At 42.2% G+C, this 18,110-nt stretch overlaps 1 protein-coding gene across 1 annotated transcript in view; it reads left to right on the forward strand.

The window, feature by feature from the left end:
* Positions 1-18,110, forward strand: part of CUX1 (cut like homeobox 1) — a 190,377-nt gene that overhangs the window by 100,809 nt on the left and 71,458 nt on the right. The gene's annotated exons all lie outside the window — the stretch shown is intronic.

Consider the following 18,110-nt stretch of genomic DNA (forward strand, 5'->3'; position numbering starts at 1 on the left):
CTGCCATGTGTTCCAGAGACACCTCTGCCTGGTGCTCCCTGTCTTGACCCAAATCCAAGTGATAAGCAAACAGAGTCCTTTGGAATGTCTCCACTTGGATTCCTGGATGATCACTGTCCATGGCATTGAAGGTTGTCTGCAAAGCCAGAATGATTTTTTTTTTGTTACTGACCCGAGATAAAATGTTGATTTTTTTAAAATTTATTTTTATTTTTTTTAGTTGCATGTAATCAGAATAAAGTAGCTGCTGTAGCAGATTATGCTTTTTATTATAGATTTTGATGCTGAGATCTGCAAGATCTAAATCAGGAGGCTGTATCTGGACTTGCTTAAACTTGGGGCTCAAAGCCAGAGTTGATACAGAAGTGATTGTTCTGCTTTTTAAAATGCAAGTGAGTGCCTGGAATGGCTCATATTTCTAGGGCAGAAGTTTGAAATAGTTAAATTGCAGCAGAGTACACGATGTGGGTGTCTTTGAAGAAGGTACTCCTTGGTAATGTGCAGCAGCACTTTTAATAACTTCCCTGTCCTGGGCTGGTTTAGATCTGTGGAGCCAGTTGGGAAATGTGAATTAGCATTGGAAGTTGCCATCTGAGTGACAACAAACAACTCCTGCTGCTGGAATGCTAACAATGACAAGTCATTTGGTACAGCCATTTGCCAGTTTAATGGCTTAAGCAGCTTAGTTTTAATTAAACAGCAGCTTCTGTGTATGATATCAGGGAAAATAATGTTCTGCTTACAAGTGGAGTTGTTTAGTGTTGTCCCTAACTTGCTGGAGACACCAACAGCCTCTTTGTTCCAGCATTCAGCCAGTGCATTGTCTGCCAGTTCATATCAGAACTTGTCTGCAGTAGAGCAAACAAACCCTTTTGGGGTATGGATGAGCCCTAATCCATTGGTTAAATACAAACTCAGCCTTGCCTTGGTGGCAGGAGCTGTTCCTTGGGTGGGAAGAGCTCCAGCCATGGGCTACAATTCCAGGGGTTGTTCCCACAATGTGTGTAGGCTGTGGGATCCTTCACCTCTCTGCCAAACCCTAGGAGAGGTCTAGGAACTGACTCAAAGGGATAAAATTCCTGCCTTCTGGCAGAAGGTGCACCTGGCATGAACAAAAAGTGACCCAAGTGTTCAAGGCTGGGTTGGACCAGGCCCTGAGCAGATGGAAGGTGTCCCTGCCCATGGCAGGGGGATGGAATGAGATGATCCTTGAGGACTCTTCCAACCCAAGCCATTCTGTGATTCTGTGCTGATCTGCTGTAGGAGAAGTGAGGGCTTTGGTCTGAACTTGAGAGTAAATGACAGTCAGGAAAAGTCCCCATATCCTTCATTCCCTAGAGCCTGGAAACCCAGTTTTGTAGGATAGTTGTGCTGGAAGTGACAACCTTGTCACCTGCAGGATAATTTTGCACATGGCAGAGTAGAAGTTTGGTGGGGACTAACAGAACAAGGCAGCATTGCCACTTGCAGACGCAGTTCCTGCTCTGAATCATGCATCTAATACCTTTCCAAAAAGCCTTTTTTAATTTACAAGGAATATGTGGCATGGGCTCCCTGTGTTCTTTGGCTGATGTTCCTTGCTCAGATATTGGTGTGACCTGAACTCTGTGTGGCAGGTGAGGGTCTAACACTTGTACTGTGTAAGATCAGACTTGTAGCATCACGTGTAGACAACTGATGATCAACAGCCTTGGTTTCAGAGCTGTTCCCTTGGATTTCTGCTACCTGCAAATGTCAGCCCCAGCACTCACTCCATGTTACCTGCTCCCTCTGTGTGCCAGGAGCTGGGAGCTCCAAGGAAGTCAGGATGTTTTGAAGGAATTTTCCCACCTTCTTTATTTCTCCTTTTCATTTCCCATCCCCTCCTCTTCAGTCCTCACATACCTTGGAATCAGTATGGGCAATTTATGCCAAAATTGCTGTTACACCCATGTTAACAGCAATGAGGCAACCAGAGGGTTTTTGAGGTTAAGGAGGTAATAATGCACAAGGTTTAGCTCAGTTGTGCTTATTGGGGCAAGTATTGCACATCTTGAATTAGAGCCTCTTGAGACTCAATACAGCCTTACCCTGTCTGATTTATTTAATCACATTTACATGAAATCAGATACATTCATCAACAGAGAACATCGTGAGCAAATCGAATGAAAGCATTACTCAACACAATTTCTGGCAGGAGAATGTAACCTGGAAGTTTTAGGTAGTAAATAATCAGCAGTTTTGTTGCTTATTCCAGTTTGTAGTCACTTAAATTCATCAGCAGTCTTTCCTTGGCTTTTCATATGGATGAAGTCTGGAAGTATGCTGTGACTTCTTGTACAAATAGAAAAAAATCACCCATCATGTATCATTCCGATAAGAACAGTAAAGATCCAACACTGCTGTTGGAATCATGCAGGTATCTGGCACTCCCAAATTGGGCATTATTGGGTTTTCATCATCTTGGTAAATCAAGGGCATGTTCTTGTCACCACTCACCAAAGGAAGATACTACAGAGCCCTTCTTCATGTCATGTGCTCAGAGCTGATGTTATAAAGCAGTTTATCCTTCCTTTCCCAGAGCTATCTACTTTTAAGGGCTTTGTTTTGCACTCTGCTGCAAATACATTTGCTGCCTGCATTAGTCATTTACAGTACTTAGATCCTGTAACTATTAAATTGTTAACATTTGGAGCCAGCTATAATTATCTTTTATTAGTGGTAGTATTAATGGGCATAGTGCTTTCTTTCCTCTCTGGCTTTCCTGAACATTTGAGGGGTCTTTAATGTATTTTACACTGAAGCAGCATCTTTGATCCCTGTTTAGACAGTTTGTTTTCTTATCTCTCTAAAATGCTCACCAAGAATTTTATGTGTTCATGAAGTTTTTGCTTCCTTTGGATGTGCAAACTGGATATCCCAGGGAAAAATACATGGCAAAGCTTTGGTCCTGCAGAATCACCACCTTCCAGGACTGCTTTAAACAAGAGCTGCTGTGGCTGCACACCCATGTGAAGCAGCTCTATAAACCTCATGTAATTCCCAATTTCTGTAACTCATTGTTGGGTTTGAACCCTAAAACAATAAAATAAATGGTGGTTACCAAGGTTAATCACTGGCTATTCTACCAAATGTTCTTTTTATCCATGTTCCAGTTCAGAACAGGGAGTTTTCTTCCACTTTTATGTAAAAGGGTGGAAGCTTTTAGTTTAACTATTGGTTTTTCTGGTGCCTTACTTGAATTTTTCTGTACCTGAAACCATAAAAACTAGAGGTGCTCGGCTTCAGCATTAATGTCCCTCTTTTTCCCAGTGTTTATTTTTGGGTGGGGAAGCTGGGGGAGAGATGATCCTGTTGATGGTGCTGTTGTTCTCATCTGGGGGAATATCCATGGCCAGACTTCCCTTTGAGCTGCTGATGAAGACCCTGTGATCTCAGGGGTGGAGGAAGGCTCTCTCTCAGCTGTGCCATGGCCAGGCAGGCTGCAGTGCTATCAAATGAGCTCTGTGCTGATGGTCCTGATCAGTGATTTTCTGTGTGTTCTGCAAATTCCTGCAATTCCACTGGTTATTGCTAAGAAATCACAGCAATAACTGTGAAAGGCAGCCAGTCATAAACTGCAAATGTGCTGTACTAATGTTCCATCCTTTGATGGAAAACTCCAGGTAGTGTGCAAGTTAGAAATGGCTCCTGGAGATCCCCTGGTGTATAAGCTCTGGCTGGGACTTGATCCTTTTAACTCTGAGGATTTCTGTCCATAGGACAGCTGTGACTCCCTTGTCTTTTTCCTGTTTGTTGCCTTTGTGCTGTCATAGTTGTTGAAGTTTTAAATATACAATATCATGGTGTTAAGCATGTCTGACCAGCTTAACTCATCAGAAAACCATTTCAGCAGAGGGCTGGTAGCTGATAATGGCTGTACTTTTGCCCTCCTCTCTAAAAGAGAGTGGCCACTAAATATAGCAGCACGAGCTATTTTTTTGATTATGTAACATCTCTATCTGTCTGTACTCTGATTAAATAATCTATTTTCTTGGCAAAGGAGTGCGAGTTCATTTTCTGTTATTGATCAACACCATATTTTAGCTGTGATACAGATGACTTATTTGTCTTGCTGCCTGTTGGATTGATTTCTGTCACTGCCTTGCCATCAAGGGAGCTGGCAGTGGTGGGACCTGCCAGGCACATGCCTGTCCTCACCCAGGGCAGTGTTTAACAATCCTTCTGTGCAGTGTATGGTGGATCAACTTAACACTTTTTGTTGCTGTTTTTCAGTCAACATATTGTCTGGTGTCTGTGTGAGCTAAACTTTTATTATTTATCATTTACACTCACGTTGGCTCTAGTTAATTCCTGATCCCTTGCACCTTCTACCTCCATAGCAGTGGGACTGAGTAAGTTTAGCTGTGTTCAGTACCCTTAAACAACCTACAGGGGCCTGTGGAAGACTTAATTATTGACCATTTCTTGGAACAAATTTAATAAAAAACATCCCTGGATTAAATTTGTGAGCCTTACAATGTATTTGTGCATCCTGCCCATACAGACCTCTCCTCCCACACCTTTTATTTCAGTCAAAACATCAGCTAAACTCCTGCTGAAAGCTTCAGCCCATGGCTTGGGAAGGTGCTGCAGCCACCAGGAAACGTGATGAGGAAGGAGACAGAGCCAGAGAGCTCCATCCTCAGTGTTTGCAGAGCCCTGGAGGAGCAAAGTGAGGTTCCCTGGAACAATGATTTACTACCCAGTGCCATAAAAGGAGCTGAGCCAAGACTAAACCAGCTCTTTTTGGGAAGTTCCAAAGTTTTACACACACAGCACAGGAGTGCTGGCACAAACTGTGTGCTTTGGGAAGAGAAGGGGGGATTGTCCTGCTCCATGGCTGTGCCTGGTTCCAGCCTCCTCCTCCAGGAGCTGAACCCATGGCTCAGTCCTGGGGCTCCACAGCTGGGCAGAGGAGCCACACCTGAGGAGTTTGGGTGCAGGTGGGACAGCAGACAGGGTTCCAGGGTTACCTTTGCACCTCCCCAGCTGCAGGAGCAGCAGGGACAGTGTTTGGCACCGAGGGTCTGAGCAGAGTGAAATTACTCAGTGAGCAAATGCTGGCTCTGAGACCTGTTGGTTGCAGAATTAGCCCTGCAGCAAAAACCAGGCAAATCCAAAAGGTTGGTTGGCATTTCCTTACTTCCCTTCTCTCCTACAGCTGTTTGTTTATGTAGGAAAGATGTTTTTTCATCCACTCAAGGACTCTGCTGTAGTAGAAATGTTGAGGAATTGTCATTAGCAACACAAAACTAATATTTCCAGTTCAAACTCCCCTTCTATAGAAATACTAAATCTGTTCTATTAACTGTCAAACCAGAATAATCAAATAGTTCCTAACCATGGAGTACTGCATTAGTCAAGCCTGAGGCTGTTTTATTTCAGCAGCATTTTAAAGTCTCAACAACTACTGAAAGGGAAATAAAGAATTTGAAAAGTATTTCTGCAAATAACATTTTAAAAGGTTAAATTAGAAAATCCTGCTCTGTTGTCCTCCAAGGGCTTGCAGTCATACCTGGTGTTGCTGGGGTTTGCCATGGAGAACTATTTAAAGTAATTTTGCTGTCTAGTTTGGATTCTGTGTAGACAGGCAATCTGTCAGTCCTATTAGTGAGCATCCCTCACAATCCAATAAAACTGGATGCTAAAGTTGGAAAAAAATGAGCAGAGTTAAATATTCAGCAGAGATGTGAAAATAAAACCTGCTGGCACAGGAGGCTTGAGGGAAGCTCCAGCACAGCAAGAGGTCAGTGCCAAATTGTCATCCAGCTCCTTGACCAGCTCCTGGGGGCTCTGGGGGCTGAGCCTGCTTTTTGGGTGTCCCACAGAGTAAAGGGAAAGGAGAAGGAATGAGGCAATTTCTTCCTCTGAAACCCAGGAGGTTGCTCTCTGTCTCAGGGCCCTGCCCACATGAAGTGATATTGAACTTGGGCAGGTTTGGACAACACCTGCCTGTTCTCCTTATCCTGGTTTGTTTTCCCTGCTCTGTGGTCTCACATTCCCTCCTTTGTTTCCTTCTGCTTTTTTTTTGGTGCTTTGTCACTGGGGTCAGCAAGATTGATGCTGTTGATAGCTCTGAAGTGAAGCTGCAAAGTGCTGACATGATTGCCATTTGACAGGAGTGGTGTCTCCATTCAGAGCAAAGCTGGAACAAATTGGGAAGAGAAAAAACCATATTGGTAATTGAATACATTATTATAAATACAGCAATCATCCTGGTTGTTAATCTTCAGCATAGCTCCTGGGAAAAGTAAAACCTACTCAAAATATAGAATACACACATGTCTATCGTGCTTTTTGCAATTTTCATTCCCTTTATTGAATAGAAGGACATCAGCTGCCTTTATCAAAGACCATGTAATGCTATTTTCAATAGCCAGAAGGAAATAACTTGCTTGAGGAGCTAACAGAGAATGGGCACATCACCTGTGTTCACTTCTAAGCCAAGAGGATCTAAAGCATCCTCCAAATACATCCTTTAAAGCTGTGTTTCTGCAGCGCTTTTCTTTTGCACAACATGCATGTCCTTTACACTGAGAAAGGCAAAAGGTTGCATTTTAATGCAGATTCCATCCCTAAATAATGCTATAAACCACTGTCCAGGTGCTACAGGTGGTTTGACAATGAAGGCAGGATATTGTTGTGTTGAGTGCCTGTTGGTTCATGTGCTTGGAGTCATACATCAGTAGCTTGGGAAGAAATAGTAAATTGGAGATGATTGGCCTGGTGGACACATTCATTGTGTTTCCTGGCAATAAATCCTTCAAAAGGCCGTGCAGGATGTTGTCTTACACAGCACAGCACCAGTTCCACGTCAGACTGGGTAAAGGCACAGATAATTCAGTGAACTTGAGCCTTTGGGCTGGGATTGGAACAGTTCTGCCTTTCCCTTCTTGGGGTGGGGTGTTGCCCCTTATCCCTGCTCAGGTCCCTGGGGTCTGTCCCTGCTCTGCTGGGAACCAGTAATTTCCCTTTGATCTGTGCCTGGGCAGTGACACCTGCACACAGAATTCTGCCTGTGCTCTCTCATTTTCAAACTGACTTAAAGCTGTTGTACTGAATATAAACAGGGGGGAGTTAGAGAAAAGCTTTTATGGGTTCTTACAGTGATGGACAAAGATGCAGAATAAATAAGGGGAATAAGGGCAGAAATCAATCAATACCTAATTTTTCCAAATTACTGAGCTCCTCAGCTCTCTCTGTGGTTAAGGAGGAGATGCTGAGTGTCTCTGGAAAGAAGCTCCTAAAGATTAATCTGGAATATGAATTCTGAACAGTCTCCAATTTTTTGAGGTTGTTTGTGCTCTAAAGAAAACAAACATACAGAAATCTGTGATTTTGGCAGTGGTGTAGTATGAGGGAAGATTGTTCATTTTGGGGTTGTAACTGCTCAAAACCTAAAGGGATTTTTCAAATGTGACATGGTGATTCTAATAAAAACAAAACAAAACAAAAGCCAGCAATCCCTCCCATATCCTTGACAAGATATTTGTGCTTATTTTACACATTGAAACTGCAGTGATATTATTAAGTAAATTTAAATATTTGTGTGTATTTTTAGAGGATCTTTAATCAAAGCACAGACAATTCCTCCTGCTGATTGTTCAATCTAAAATACTGCCATTCCAATAAAAGAGAATGACACTTAAGATGCCTGCAATTAAGATTTCTAAATTTGGCTAAATCATCTATTTTAACTCCATAAGTAAAAATAGGTAAATTATTGCAGGGTCTTTATTTTCCAAATATCAAACTACTACTACTTCTACTATTAATATTACTACTTCTACTGTTATAACTATTATTAAATATTGGATGTAAAAAGAAATTCTGTTATTTAGTTAGTTGGATAAACAATTGTAAAAGAGCTTGTAGAAGCCGTAGAGGCAGAATTAATAAGATTTGCTCTTTTAGGAAGTTTTTGTTTTATACTTTGTTATATGGTTTTTTTCAAGTAAAATTAAAGAAAAGGGTGGGGGCAAGTTCTGAAAACCTGGCAGGTTGTGCTGCTGTGCCCTGGGAGCAGAGCAGCATCCACAGCCCTGCAGGACCACAGGGTTTATCCCAGTTTCCAAAGGAAATGGAGCTTCCAGGAGCCTGTGCTCTGTTTTACTGCCAGCCTGCTTGGAGCTCATCAGTTCCCCTCCTAAATTAACTTGGAAGCTGCTGATTGACTTCGGCAGTAATTAACAGCATTAGAAATCCCCGGCACGGGGAGCTCTGGTGGAGCTGGGAATGGGAGGAAAAATAAGGCAGGCAAAATAACCCATTTGAGGGCTGCAGGTTGATCAGCCATGTCTGGAGAGTGGCTTTAATTTGTATTTCCTACAATTTGTGGGTGGGAGGTGAAGAGGGGACGCTCAGGGGTGAGGGAGATGTTGCAAGAGGAAGCAGCAATGGGGGGCAGCTAAAAAAGCCCAGATGGCACAGCTGATATTGGTACAGTAGGTGCTGTCTAAACAACTTTATGGGAACAGTCAGTGGGAAGCAGGGCTTTGTTTGGCCTGGGGTTTGGGGAGGATGTTTGTTATCCCTGACTCACCTCCACCAGCAGCACCTCAGGAAGCAGCTCTGGCTGTCAGGTGAAACTGCTCCAGCAGAGCTGCTCTGTGCAGGGAGGATTTCCTCACTGCAGGAATCCCATAGATTCAGTCACAAAAATGGGGCAGAACCCACCTGACTCCCCCACTTCAGAGGCTGCTCCTTGGTTTCTTACAGCAGCCTGTTCAAAGCTGCTTTTTGGAGTAAATCACTATCACCCATGTCTATTAAATCTCCCTCAGATGATGTTTAATTGGGGAACAAATTAACTGCCAGCTGAAGCTCTTGTGAGCAGACTGCTCAAATGCTCAACTCCTGGCAAGGGGAATAAACCCCAGAGAGCAGGGTATGGACCCAGAGCCTCCAAATCCCCACCTGCCCTGCAGGAATGTGTTCTGGAAATCAGGGAGGAAATCAGGGAAATGTTCTGGAAATCAGGGAGGTGCAGGGCAGCTGGGAAGGTGTCAGGATTTACAGATTTGGGAGTAAAGTGAACTACGTTACCATTTATAAAACAATCACATCCCAAAATGACTTGCAAAGGGTGAACTAGGGTTTCTGCCAGCGTGGACCACAAACCCACCAGTGGAATAAGTGAATGGAGAAGGATCCAGTGTCTGGTGAGAGATGCACATTTGTTCTGCTTGTGTCAGGATCAGAAAGAACTGAGGAGAGGAAAAACCTGGGAACCAGCAAGAAACTTGCTTTGTGTATGAGGAGAGCAGCTTTCCTAATAGAAAAACCTCTAAAGCTCAATCCAAATGTTTGGATCCTTGGGAAACAATGATTTCATCAGCAAATCTAACTACAGAGTGTACCCAAAAGACCCCAAATGAGGACAGTTGCAGGGAACACAAGGTTTAACAGTGCTCTTGCCTTGATGTGATTAATAAGGCTGCTGATTTCCCACATCTTATCAGCTGACTATAACACTGGTTTGTATATTTGTTATCTCCATTCTGCATTGTGGTATGGGTGGATAAATAGAAATACCATGGAGGCGACAGGAAACAAAACAAAAATAATCAAACATGTTTATCACTAGAGCATTAAAATGGCTGCTGTGGCAGACACCAGATGAATTATGCAATACATAACTTAATTCTCTGGGCCACAGATGTTTCATTTTTCCTGCAAGAAGCTGATTGAACCTTGAATGACAGTTTCAGGCAGTCTTTGATTGCTCTGTGGGTCACATGCTTGATATGACCTGCATTTGAGTTGCTTTCTACATGCTGTTGCTTTATAAAACATGTAAAATTGACATCGTGTTGGCTGCTCAAGGCCAAGTCAGGAGTAATTCCATGGGTTTGATATGCTGTGTGTGCAAGGAGGGGAGAGGGAAGGGTGCCTGTGTTTAAATTCTGCTGTGTTATTGAATCAGCTGAAGTCAGGAGAGGGGAATTGCAGAAAGCTCTTTCAATTTGTACCATGAGGCACGAGGAAATTGGGAGTTTGCTGCATCCATGGCATCTCACGTTGTCAGGAAATTCTGTCACATCAGGAGTGGCTCCTGCTTCCCAGGGCAGGCTGGCAATGCTGGCAATATTTGTCTGAATCTGAGCACAAACACTTGGCACAACCTGCAGGTTTTGTTCCCCACCCCAAGGACTCCATCCTGCAAATCTGCTGGGCTGGTGCTGCTGCAGCACCTCAACCTCAGGGCCTCAGTGAGGGTGGGATTCTGGCATGATACATACATGAAAAATTAAAGGTCAGAATGTTCTTCCTTGCTCTTCTCCATGTCCACAAAGGCAGGTCAGAAGGATCACAGCAGAGTGGAGTTGCAGGGTCTCTGCTTGTGTCCCAGTGCAGCACCTGCAGGAGAACCTGCCCACAGCTCCAGGGGTTCCACATTTCCCACCAGCTCCCTCAGGACTTGGTGGAAATGGATTTTGAGACAAGGTTATTTCTTTCTGCAAATTTCAGGTGCAAAAATTGTCTTGAGTTTCAGCACCTTCTTTGAACTCCTCTGTGGCCCAAAGGATTGGGACCAGTGCTCTGAGTTGGGAGGAAACCCAGAATGATCCAAATCTGGACACTCCTAATTTCTGACTTTAATGCTACTCACAGGGCGTTGCAGGGTGAAGCAAAAGCACACTGTAAAAGAAAAAGATTTGATCAGGAAAAAAGAATTTATTCAATTTCTTTTCCTTTTTGTGATGTGCAGCATGACTGCTGGTCATGGGGTTCACAAGAGATCTGTTCTCAGGGAGAGAATAACACAGTGAGAGCTGAGTAAGAGTTTTTTAAATGAAGGGTTGAACAGTCTGGGGAGCCAAAATTCATACTGACCATGGTGCAACATGTGCAAATATGTGCCACATAGGAAAATAGTATTGCCATCAAATAAAAAAGATGGATCATCTGTTTATATATTGGGGTTTTTTTTAATCCAAGCAATACATCTTTTCTTTCTTCCAGCTGCTTACATTAAGTGTTCTCTGGTTTGCCAAGTGTGCCAAGGTTGTGTGTGTGTGACACTGTGGGAATTACAGCTCTGGGGTGCTGGGAGTTGATGCTGTCTGTTACATATAATTCTTATTTTTCCTCTTTGCCTTTTACTGAGCATATCAATTAATGTCAGTCATATCAATTTCTCTCCAGAAATGATTAAGAAAACACTGATGATCTTTAGAAACTGCTCCCTTGTGTATCACTGGAATAAAGCTGATTTCTGTTGTCTTTAAAATTTTCTAATTGCAAACACGATTGTCTTATCCTTGAAATCCTGACTTAAAACATGAAGAGAAAACAAAGTGCTGTTCAGGTTTTCTTGGAAAGCACTTTCCATATGGAGTGAAAGTTGTTTTATTCTATAGGGTCTTTTCTTTCTAGTGATTGAGAAGATTCTTGTTTTGTTGGGGTACTGCTCAGTATCTTGGTCTTTATAAGCAGTTTCTTTAACCTTTTTCAATATTTGATATTGAATATTTGAATACTTGCCACCTTTCACCTGGATTATTTGGAGATCATACCTGCAGCTGGTGTGGCTGCTTGATCCTGGTGTGCTTAATGAGGAATCTTTCCCTGAGATTTATTTCCCCAGGCTGGATCTGTGCGTGGGGGCGGCGAGAGGAAACCAGGATGAATTCTAATAAAACAACAGAAAAAAAAGATGGGAAAAGCCTTGGCGCTCTCTGCTTTTTGCCAAGGGAGGAACTTGATTTAGTGCAGGGTGTCTGCACAGAGGAGTCTGGGCAGTGTCCAGTGGACATTTCCCACTCCCAGATTAGTGCAGATGACGTTGGGTGTAATCACTGGAGCACCTGAACCCAGCCTGCCTTTGATCTCTCAATTTAAAGCCTCCAGTCTCTCACTGCTTAGCAGAGAGGGGATTTTTTCCTTCAATTGAGTTCCTAGGAAAGGAAACCCCCAGTTCATTACTAAACTTGGTGGATTTATGAATCCCTGAACAGAGAAATTCTTTTACAAGAGGCCTGGATTTATATGACACTGGAAAAAGGATTATCTGATCTGAAGATCCTTAGGGGGTTGCTCTGAAAGAAAATATTAACCTATAGCTCTTGCAATTTGAAAAGTAGATTTGAGAACTTAGCACTAAAAGGTGTGTGACATCTTCCCCTTTGACATGTTATGCTGAAATCACTTTTTATTTTGTTCTTTGTACAACCCTTCTGCCTATTATTCCATCTTGTACTGGAAGTAAAGGTGAATTTATCCTCTGTGGATGTTTGTTGGATTGGAATAATTATGAATTCTAAAAAAAACATGTAAGTGTATGTACAGTGATACTAATAAAATGCCAAAATATACAATTAGTGGGGTTTTAATATTATCTTCCTTTGGAAACTTTCTAGGATAGTGTTTGTTTTTTCTTTCCTAGAAATCAGGCAACAAATCCTGGGCACCTGGGCAGGTCACTGAGGAGCAGGGATTAGATGAGGGCATCCACAGCAGAGCTTAGGAAGTGGTTTGAATGTGGGTAGGGAATTTGTCTTCCCTCTGCTTTGCTTAAAGAAAAAATAAAATTGAATATTCAAATGCTGGAATGCTCTTGTGCCCTGAGTGAATGCCGTGATCATTGGGCTGCAGGCAATTCTGCCATTGTTTAGTGATCCGAAATTGCTTCCTAGAACCAGGAACCTTCCCTGATAAAAATTTCATTGAAACCTGAAAAAAATTCACTGTACTGCCTTTTGCTCTTTTTTTTTTTCCTTTCTTTAAATGCTTTGGCCCCTGTTCTTCTTTCCTTCCCTTCCCAAATATCCCAAATAACCTCACATTTTTTGCCTTGTGCTGGCCAAGTGCTGGGTTACACTGCCTGTAATTTTAAGAGGCTGAGCTGTTTACCTAATTTGGCCAAAATCTGCTCTATGCTGATCACAGATATATGTTACAAGGAGGATTTTTTTTCTTTTTTTTTTCCTTAATTAAACATAAATGCACATTAGTTGATAATGTCTGCTTTTAGTTTGAAATTGCCTGCGTAAATGTTTGGGTAATTAGAACATTTTAACAAGCCCCACTGGCTCCATATACCGTTTGCTCTGACTAGTAAACTTTTACATGTTTTTAAAGAAAACAAATGTGTGGGAAAAAAATGTTGTTTGTTTTTTGCCAAACCAAAGTATTAATCTGCCCTGGTAGGGAAGTTTCTTGGCCACGCCACTGACTGCAATTTCCAAAGTGTCATCTGTATTTTTCAGTCCTTCCATGTATAAAGAATCCAACAGCAGTTTCCTTCAAGGTTGAGTAAGTTTGAATGTTTAGGGGGCTGTAGCCACAAGATTTGGCAAACCATTCACTTGTCATGTTAATAAAAAAGGAATTGTTTCTGCCTCTTTAAGCTAGTAGCTAAATGAAGGGCTTGGATCAACTGGGTTTTAATCATGAAGTCCAGATTCTTCTTGCTTGCACGTGAATAACTTTGTGATGTTGAGGGTTTTCATCTGATTTAATTTTATTTAGAAGAGGAACTGAGCTTCTTCCCTGTTACCAACCCTTGAATTTGCTGACTTGTTAGGCTCTTCAAACCTAATCTGTTTTCTTGATCTTAAAATGAAAATCGAGCCTTTCTGCACTTTTGATTTCCCCAAAGCAATTGAATTGAAAAGTGGGGTGGTTTGGGTTTTTTTCCCAGCTCCTTAAGTTGTTTTTTATAGATGGCATGTTAGCTTTGAGGGCTGTTTCATGACTGGTAAAAGCTTATACCTTGTAAAATCCATAGCTTTTAATGCATTTTGTTTCTCACTTCAAACACAGTACTGAGAGAAGAAATAATAGAATATTTCATGGTCGTGCTGTTCCAACAGTTCAGATTCTTTTTACATGGTAGTGCTGATTTTGTAGCTCCAAATGCTTGGGCTTAAAATTTGATTTCCTAAATTCCTTAGTCTGAAAATGTTGAAACTTAGAACAAGCTGTAATACACCCTGAAGAACTGTCTTGCTTACATGATTACTTTTCCTCTACCACAGAGATTACAAGAAACTGGATCAGATAAATGATTCTATTATCTGTGGAATGCAAAAACACTGGGTAGATAACATTTATTCCTGAAAACAGATTTTCCCCACTCTTTTTCTCATGATCTGTGTTAATGTTTACAAAGTATCACCCTTGACCAAGCCCTGATTGATGTTGGGTTGCAATGTGGAAATCTGGTGTAACCCACCATAAATATCAGTGTATTTTAGCAAAATATCTCCATGTTATTAATTACCCTTGTTCTCTGTATCTATCTGAAGAAAGAACTTTTCTCCTTGCCTTCATCTCTTGGGGTGATGGGGAAATTGAGGCGCTCATGAGGGGCCAAGGTGTGTGTTCCTTCAGGAATAAAGAAAGTAAAAAGTGAAATAATCAGAGTACTGGTTCCTAAAAGTCAGCTTAGTTCACATGGGGTGACTTTGTCACAGATAGATTCTGGGTAACCACAAATTTGTTGATTAGGTGAAGGAATTGTTTCCTGTGAGGGTGGGCAGGTCCTGGCGCAGGGTGCCCAGAGCAGCTGGGGCTGCCCCTGCATCCCTGGCAGTGCCCAAGGCCAGGCTGGACACTGGGGCTTGGAGCATCCTGGGCTGGTGGAAGGTTCCTGCCCATGGCAGGGATGGAACAAAGTGATTTTCCAAGGTCCCTTCCAAGTTCCCTTCAAGATTCCCATCAGATTTTCAGTGCAAGCCTGCAGGACAAGCCCAGAGCTGGGTGATGCTTTGCCTGCCAAGTTGTTCCATTGAAATAAAGAGGAATATTGAAATAGGAAAGGCTGAAAATGAGCAAATGTAGCAGAGGGTGAACACATCAAAAATGACCTGTGTGGGACTCACTCAGTGAGCCAGGCAGAGCTGCCTCGTGCCTGACAGGTCTGAATTTGACACAGTCCTTTGTAAACAATAAATCAATGCAGGTTGTTTCTGTGAGTGCATAAAAGGTGTGAGAACTGTAATTTATTTTATAATAAATACTTGTGCTAAGCAAACAGTGAATGCAGCTATTAGAGACTTTCTCAAATAAGTGATTTTAGGCTGCTGAGTGCCAGCTACTGATGTGGTAGTCAAGCTTTTAAAATGAAAAGCCTGAATTCCTTTTGAAGATTCTCCTGAATGCTGTTGACACTTGTGCTAGGAAAGAATACAGAGTAATTTAATTCATTACTTTACTTAAGGATTGCATTTATGGTTGCAGCATTACGCTCCATCTGTGTGCAGACTCTAGGCTGGAGGTGTTCACTTGAATTTTTTTGGAGATGTTGCATCCTTTTATTAGGTGTGCTGGAAAGCTTGGGAGAAAAAATGTAGGAGGGGAAGGGGAGTTGAGGATCAGTCAGCTGGTGTGTCTGGATACAAGGACAAAGGGACAATTTTGCCTTTGGCTACAGTTTGACACTTTCCTGGATTCAGTCAGAATTATCTGCGCACGCTGAAGGGCACAAATGTCATTTTTATGGCATTCTATATCCTCAGTTGCCTTTTTTTTTGTAATTGGCTGTGTATCCCAGTGCTGTAATAGAGCTCTTAAATCCTGACCCCGGCCAAAATGGGACACAAATACCAGTATTAATATTTCTCTCCATTTTAAATGCAGGATTGAGTCTTTTTACCTTATTTTTCCATCACCATCTTGTGTTTCCCTGGCAGCCACCCACCTTTCCTCTGGCTCAGGGTGCTTTTGAGTTTAGTGCTCTTGAGCTTTAGTGCTCTTTTGAGCCCCTCTCCCCTTGGTCCACTGGCCTTGGATATCCCTCTGTTCCTTGCCTTGCTCCTCTGTCTTTTCCAGTTTCCCAACTTTTGGCTCCCCTCACCTTGCCCATTTCAAGGTGGCTGAAGGTCCTTGGATTGTGCAGACTCCCTCACACTTTTCCCCCCTACCCACTCATCTTTTCTCCATCAGAGTCATCTTCCTTTCTGCCAGAAAAAAGAAGAGTTTCCCTGGCTGAGCTCAAACCCCACCTTTGCAATCTCCCTCTCTCAATCCCAGGAGTTTTTGCTTCCAAATCTTGCACTCCTCCCAGGTGCTGTGTTGTTCCAGACCTTTGGCTGATACCTGCCCCCTCTGTTTGGGTGGAAATGCAGGGATTTTAGTGTTTTCCTCACCCTCCAGAGAAGGAGAGGAAGCTGCATTGGCTTCTGCAGGCAGCATGGGGTGGGACATTCCCAGCTCTGTTCTCTGACATAACCCAGACATCATTTACTGGCTCCATATAACCTGAGGCATTCACACATAAATTGAGCCCGAATGCAGAAGCTTGTATAAAGAGGATCCTTAAACTATCCTGGCTAAAAATATTTGTGAAATGCTGGGAAGCATCTTTTTGGTGTGTTGGGATGCTCTCTTCCCTCTTCTCTGTTACAGATACACAGTGGGGTCACTTGCATGGACTTTGGGACATCTTTTTCACATGAAATGCTGTCATTTCCAGAAGTGGGTTAATAAGGTTTTTTTGGGCCTGGAGTCTAAAACAAAAGATGTTTCACAACTGCAGAGGCTAAAGAGATGGAAAGTGTTATTGCAGGCTGATGTTAATGTGCCTGGGTCAGCCTTGTGGCTTCTCCCTTGAATCCTTTTTTTGCCCAGGCAGTGGTTGTTCAGTTCAGTTCAGTAAGTAATGACCATTATTTATTATTAATTCAAAACATGGTGTGCAGGATTTCTGCCCAGTGTGAGAGCACATTAGCTTCTCCTGCACAAGAAAACACATGTTAATCTGTTTTCCATTATTGTCCAAAAGATCTTTTCAGAAGGCAGTTCATGTTGCCCCAACAACATTAAAGGCTGTAATTAAAAATAATTTTCCATTAATTTATATACATGCACATTTACTTATTATGATCTTTTGCTGCATTTCCCTAAGTGTACACCCAAAAGCCTAAAATGCTGTTGAGGAATAAGTCAATATTCACTGTAATGATCCAGTGTGGAGTGTGCCAGAACCCTGATGTACTTCAATTAACCATCTTTCCTAACAAACACCTGCACAGGGAAATGGATCTTCTGTGAGAATCAGCAGAAAAACAAACCCTGACTTTTCTGCATGGGCAGGGGAAGGGAATTCCAGTATTTCACAGCTTTTACTGATAATGATCTGCTGCAGATTAAAAACAAAAACCAGACATTATGGTGTTGGCAGATTGCAAAAGGACTTGCTGGTAAAGCTGCTGTTCAGAGGAGATGAGGACAGTGTTTATTGCTTCCATATGGTTCAGGCATACAAGACAGGCAAAATGTCTGGGGAGAATAATCTGTCTTATTATATTGATACAGAACATTCTTTAGGGCTGTCAGCTCTTTCTCCTGGTACCTTTCCCAGGTGAGCATGAGTGGGAAATATTTGCCCATGATTGAGCATGAAGATAAGAAAAGATTGCTTAAGGATTGGCTCCATTTGCGTGAGCGAAGTATTAGAAAATGCTGATTTTTAAGGGGTCAGGTCTGGGAGCTGCTCCCTAACACAAAGATCTGAAGGATCTTTTTTTTCCTTTAATATTTTTATAGTTTTCAGCCCTTTGACTTTGCAGTTCAACTTTGCAAAGTGCATTAGGGGTCTAAATTTAGAGTTTGATAAATTCATGTCAAAAAAACCCCTCCTTTCCATGTAACGTAAAATTGAATTTCTTGGTCTCTTTGACCTCTTGATATTCTTTTCTTTTTTTTTTTTTTTTGGCCAAATTAAGAACCAAACTTCTGGGCACACTGAAACAGAAGAGTAGCTGGTTGGTCTTGTATATGTGGGGAGTTGACTGAAGAACTGCAGTCTTTGACTTCTCCATAATTATCACTTGGGAAGCACCTATACATGTAGGAAAGATGACACTGCCTGGAATTTTGGGGAGTAGGACCTTCAAAGATCCAATGAATATGCTCAAATATCAATTTTCCTATTGCATTGCAAAAAGAGGGACAGGCAAAGGAATTAGAGATTTGCAGAGTGGTCCAGAAAACTGCAGAGGGTCTCACCAGTCAGGAGATGAGCTGCTCAGTGCTACTGTGTCCTTTTACAAATGAATATTGACAATAAATATTGGTGTTTGTGTGCCTGTTGCTGTGCCTGAGCTCATGCAGCAGCCATTCTCTGTGTAATAACAAAACTT

The sequence above is a fragment of the Geospiza fortis genome, unplaced genomic scaffold (assembly GCF_000277835.1).
Source record: "Geospiza fortis unplaced genomic scaffold, GeoFor_1.0 scaffold425, whole genome shotgun sequence".
NCBI lineage: Eukaryota > Metazoa > Chordata > Aves > Passeriformes > Thraupidae > Geospiza > Geospiza fortis.